Source organism: Coregonus lavaretus (assembly GCF_964263955.1).
Source record: "Coregonus lavaretus genome assembly, chromosome: 29".
NCBI lineage: Eukaryota > Metazoa > Chordata > Actinopteri > Salmoniformes > Salmonidae > Coregonus > Coregonus lavaretus.
In genome coordinates, this window is record NC_140016.1 from 27,927,755 (window position 1) to 27,933,831 (window position 6,077).

General features: G+C 43.6%; 1 pseudogene across 1 annotated transcript; it reads left to right on the plus strand.

Moving 5' to 3' along the window:
• Positions 1–3,856: 3,856 nt before the first annotated feature.
• LOC311104620 (translation factor GUF1, mitochondrial-like) lies at positions 3,857–5,775 on the plus strand (annotated as a pseudogene). Its single transcript has 5 exons — positions 3,857–3,891; positions 4,040–4,170; positions 4,364–4,494; positions 4,685–4,773; positions 5,644–5,775. The product of its transcript is annotated as a translation factor GUF1, mitochondrial-like (transcript).
• The last annotated feature ends 302 nt before the right edge of the window (positions 5,776–6,077 follow it).

Sequence of the window (6,077 nt, forward strand, 5' to 3'; positions counted from 1 at the left end):
TATTAAGTCTTAATGAGCGTGCTGGCACTGAAAAACGTGGATCCATCTTCAACCCATTGAGCTAATTGATTATTACAATTAACGAGTTGGAAATGAACTGGTTATGAAAAAGCTTAGAATACCTAGAAAAACACAGTACAATTGGCCTTGATATATCCACACTTGACAAGGAACGAGACTCGTAATACAGTTGTCAACGTGAGAAAGAGGCACACACACATATTTGCATGCACACACTCGCTGACTTCAAGTGGTTTCATTGGATATTGGTCAGAGATGAAGGCGGTGGAAAGATATTTTATTTGATTTCATATCTGAACATTATTCTGGGGACCTACTCAGTATGCGTGGGCTGCTGTCTTGTGTTGCCATGGCAATGATTTTTCCACCCTCCTACTCTTGTCATCTGTGCAGGGGGACACCATGTGGAAAAGAATGGAATAGCCTGGAAACAACACCATTCATGGTATAGGCTGCTACACAATACTGTGTATGACCATATTTGAACATCTGTCATCACCCTGCAACACAATAATAGATTGCTCCTACCAAGGTTCACTACTGTTTACCAAAAGAAACACAACAAATACCCGAAAACATACATTTTTTGATGACAAATCAGCCTCCTCCCCTTTTCTGGGTTGCATTTTGATGTCTAACATCTAAGGCTTTGATTAGGTGTCAAACTCATCCCAGAGGATAATTGGAACTGTCAGATATGTGGGCCTACACAAGAAAGGTACACTGTCAGTATTCAAAAGATGTGCCAGTCGCCTATCTGGCTTTATGAACATGTTTGAAATATTCCTGTGGCAATTTAGGCTGAGGGCTTTATCCAGGTCAGTGAAGACATAACTCTAACCTCAAAGAGGTTCGGAACTGCCACAAGGCATTCTTGCTCTTCAACCAGGATGAAGCTATCTCACTGGCGGTAGGAATGTGAGACAATATATCCACAGGAAAGTATAATTACATCAACTTTTCAAAGCACTGTTAGTGCATTCAGTTTTAGATCACTTGAAGCATGCACAGAATCATGTAAGGCGGCAGGTAGCTTAGTGGTTAAGAGCGTTGTGCCAGTAACCGAAAGGTTGCTGGTTCTAATCCCCGAGCCGACTAGGTGAAGAATCTGTCGATGTCCACTTGAGCAAGGCACTTAACCCTAATTGCTCTGGATAAGAGCGTCTGGTAAAATATAAAATGTGAGCTCGGCAAGTGTACATTTCTCCTACATGTATTTTTAATGTTGTGCACATAGGAATGCACAACCAGTGCTTTGAAAATGTTATGTAATTATACTTTCCTGTGGATATTTTCTCACATTCCTACCGCCAAAAGGACTAACCGCACAGACAACAGGTAAAGTACATTAAAATATTATTTTATTCAACATTCTGGTTTATAGAGGTCGAGAGAAGAAACTTTCCTGACTCAAACGCTAATTTCAGTCCAACATAGAATCCTATGCAATTCAACGTCTGGTTTCCAGGCGATGAGGAATGAAGAAGGCACCTGTTTTCTGCACACACAACACCACCAAGAAGATGCTCCGTACACAGGCTTACAAAGTAAGGAACTCCACATTGCAAACGGATAGCACGCATGCAGTGTACATTCTTTAAGAATGTCTTGTCCTTTATTGTAACTACACTAACTTTATCATATTATTATGTCATAGATATGTCAAAGTTCCCAGTGGAGAGGAACAGATATTTCAGCATCATTGCTCACATTGACCATACGAAAAGCACCTTGGCTGACATGCTTCTGGAAATATCAGGTCTCACTGCATTACCATATTCATACTGATGGATCACATCACACAAATACTTGTGCATTTAGTTGTATTGTATGATATGGCTCACCTCAGTGCTTGTTTTTGACAGGTGCCATCACCACCACGGAATACCCCCATAGCCCCGGGTAGGGGTAGGGGTGCTGAGGGGGGTGCACCCCCTGAAAAATCTAAGGGGGAAAACATTTAATGATTTTTCACAAAAGTAGTGCACTGTGCCTTTAATGGTCCGCAATAGAGGAAGCCAGTGTGGGGAAAAGATTGCCCCCCTGGCAATTTTTTTATTTATTGCAGCACCCCCACCACCAAACTACAGTGAGGGATAAAAGTATTTGATCCCCTGCTGATTTTGTACGTTTGCCCACTGACAAAGACATGATCAGTCTATAATTTTAATGGTAGGTTTATTTGAACAGTGAGAGACAGAATAACAACAAAAAAATCCAGAAAAACGCATGGCAAAAATGTTATAAATTGATTTGCATTTTAAATGAGGGAAATAAGTATTTGACTTAGTACTTGGTGGCAAAACCCTTGTTGGCAATCTCAGACGTCAGACGTTTCTTGTAGTTGGCCACCAGGTTTGCACACATCTCAGGAGGGATTTTGTCCCACTCCTCTTTGCAGATCTTCTCCAAGTCATTAAGGTTTCGAGGCTGACGTTTGGCAACTCGAACCTTCAGCTCCCTCCACAGATTTTCTATGGGATTAAGGTCTGGAGACTGGCTAGGCTACTCCAGGACCTTAATGTGCTTCTTCTTGAGCCACTCCTTTGTTGCCTTGGCCGTGTGTTTTGGGTCATTGTCATGCTGGAATACCCATCCACGACCCATTTTCAATGCCCTGGCTGAGGGAAGGAGGTTCTCACCCAAGATTTGACGGTACATGGCCCCGTCCATCGTCCCTTTGATGCGGTGAAGTTGTCCTGTCCCCTTAGCAGAAAAACACCCCAAAGCATAATGTTTCCACCTCCATGTTTGACGGTGGGGATGGTGTTCTTGGGGTCATAGGCAGCATTCCTCCTCCTCCAAACACGGCGAGTTGAGTTGATTCCAAAGAGCTCGATTTTGGTCTCATCTGACCACAACACTTTCACCCAGTTCTCCTCTGAATCATTCAGATGTTCATTGGCAAACTTCAGACGGGCCTGTATATGTGCTTTCTTGAGCAGGGGGACCTTGCGGGCGCTGCAGGATTTCAGTCCTTCACAGCGTAGTGTGTTACGAATTGTTTTCTTGGTGACTATAGTCCCAGCTGCCTTGAGATCATTGAAAAGATCCTCCCGTGTAGTTCTGGGCTGATTCCTCACCGGTCTCATGATCATTGCAACTCCACAAGGTGAGATCTTGCATGGAGCCACAGGCCAAGGGAGATTGACAGTTCTTTTGTGTTTCTTCCATTTTTGAATAATCACACCAACTGTTGTCACCTTCTCACCAAGCTGCTTGGCGATGGTCTTGTAGCCCATTTCAGCCTAGGTCTACAATCTTATCCCTGACATCCTTGGTCTTGGCCATGGTGGAGAGTTTGGAATCTGATTGATTGATTGCTTCTGTGGACAGGTGTCTTTTATACAGGTAACAAGCTGAGATTAGGAGCACTCCCTTTAAGAGTGTGCTCCTAATCTCAGCTCGTTACCTGTATAAAAGACACATGGGAGCCAGAAATCTTTCTGATTGAGAGGGGTTCAAATACTTATTTCCCTCATTAAAATGCAAATCAATTTATAACATTTCTGACATGCGTTTTTCTGGATTTATTTGTTGTTATTCTGTCTCTCACTGTTCAAATAAACCTACCATTAAAATTATAGACTGATAATTTATTTGTCAGTGGGCAAACGTACAAAATCAGCAGGGGATCAAATATTTTTTTCCCTCACTGTACTTCCCGCGGCTACGAATACCCCGGTATACGGTATAAACGTTATATCACCCAAGCCTAATTCTGCATAATAATAATCTTGTCTGCTTCCATATTTGTTATCATTGGTGGTGACTGATGTATTAAAGGCACAATCTGTAAGTTCTCCCTTCCTTGTGGTAATGAGATACACGATACATGCCAATAACAGCACCCATTCTTCTTGCTGTCTGGTACACTCGTAAAAGAAACCTCCCCCCAAGTCCTTCAAAAAAGGACACTTCTTACAGGAAATGCTATGTAGACAAATGGTATTGGTCACTTGGCTGTAAATGAACAATTAGTCTCTTCTTTTCATTGTGGTTGTGGTGTGTTGTGCAGGTACGCAGGCCAGGTGGGCTATGTGATAGCAGGTGTGAAGGAGGCCCAGATTAGTGACACCCTCTACCACCAGAAATGTCCTGTAGAAGCTCTGCCGGGGTTCAAGCCAGCCAAAGCCATGGTGTTTGCCGGTATGCTGAACAGCATCCCAGCTGGTCATGTACGGGAGAGACATAAAAATGAAAACACACTGACAATGCAACTGGTCCCATATTGTTGCATTTACACAGCGTCAATAGGCAGTAGTTTATAAACAAACATATACAGTAGTAAAAGGTGTCTCTGCTTTCTGACCCGAGTGTGCTTGTGGGTATCGCTCTCCAGGGATGTATCCTATGGATCAGTCGGACTACAGCGCCCTCCGCAGTGCTGTGGAGAAACTGCCGCTCAACGACTCCAGTTTGATGTGCAGAGGGACAGCAGTCTGGCACTGGGAGTAGGCTGGAGGTTAGATCGTAACAATACCAACTAAATTACCATCTAATCTCTCATGTACTACTCAAAGCTATGCAAGTGGTGAAGGGTTTACCTTGACAGGATACTTTTGTTTTCTTTTTGAGGGATACCAATTTCAGCCGTGATCATACACTCCTAAATTGTGCTCGCGCTCTCCTTCTCACTTACTTTCTTTCATTCCTTTCGCAGGCTTCCTGGGCCTGCTCCACATGGAGATGTTTAACCAGCGCTTGGAGAAGGAGTACAATAAAATCAACTGTCCTCGGTTGCAACACTCAGTACAGAGTTCCAAACTGCCTCTGGAAGCAACGTCAGCACAATAACTATTCGTTGGGAGCTTCATGAAATGGGTTTCCATGGCCGAGCAGCTGCACACAAGCCTAAGATCACAATGCACAATACCAAGCGTCGGCTGGAGTAGTGGAAAGCTCGTTGCCATTGGACTCTGGAACAGTGGAAACGCGTTCTCTGGAGTGAAGAATCACGCTTCACCTTCTGGCAGTCCAACGGACAAATCTGGGTTTGGCGGATGCCAGGAGAACGATACATGCCCCAATACATAGTGCCAACTGTAAAGTTTGGTGGAGGAGGAATAATGGTTTGGGCTAGGCCCCTTAGTTCCAGTGAAGGGAAATCTTAACGCTACAGCATACAATGACATTCTAGACGATTCTATGGTTCCAACTTTGTCGCAACAGTTTGGGGAAGGCCCTTTCCTGTTTCAGCGTGAGCATAGAGCGAGGTCCATACAGAAATGGTTTGTCGAGATCGGTGTGGAAGAACTTGACTGGCCTGCACAGAGCCCTGACCTCAACTCCATCGAACACCTTCGGGATGAATTGCAACGCTGACTGTGAGCCAGGCCTAATCGCCCAACATCAGTGCTTGACCTCACTAATGCTCTTGTGGCTGAATGGAAGCAAGTCCCCGTAGCAATGTTCCAACATCTAGTGGAAAGCCTTCCGAGAAGCGTGGAAGTTGTTATAGCAGCAAAGGGGGGGACCAACTCCATATTAATGGCCATGATTTTGAGATGCAGTGTCCACATACTTTTGGCCATATAGTGTATGTTAGGTGAACCTACAATATGGTAGCCCTTGTTTGGTAACAGTGATCACAAAGGTTATAACTCTCCTATTGTGTTGTAGGAGCATGGGAAGGAGAAGATCACCATAGTGAACCCAGCCCAGTTCTCAGACAGGTCTGTCGTGACAGAGTACCTGGAGCCCATGGTGATGGGGACCATCTTCGCCTCTGACGACTATGATGTAGCTAATTAATTGTTTGAATGATCACTGTGTAATTGAGAAATTAAAGAAAATGGGTTTGGATTACTGTCACTTTGCAAAACCAAAATGTAACATTTTTATTTCCTAATTGGTCCATTCATGTATATTTGCTGATCCATCCAGAAGAACATGGTGTGAATTGATGACCACCGAGTGATGATGAAATATCTCTTCCCTCTGAATGAAATTATCATGGACTTCTATTTTCTTCTATTTTGCATGGAGAACCTTTTCAGATTGATTTATCAACCTGAATGATTAGAATAAAATTTAGACATTGTATATTGTTCATT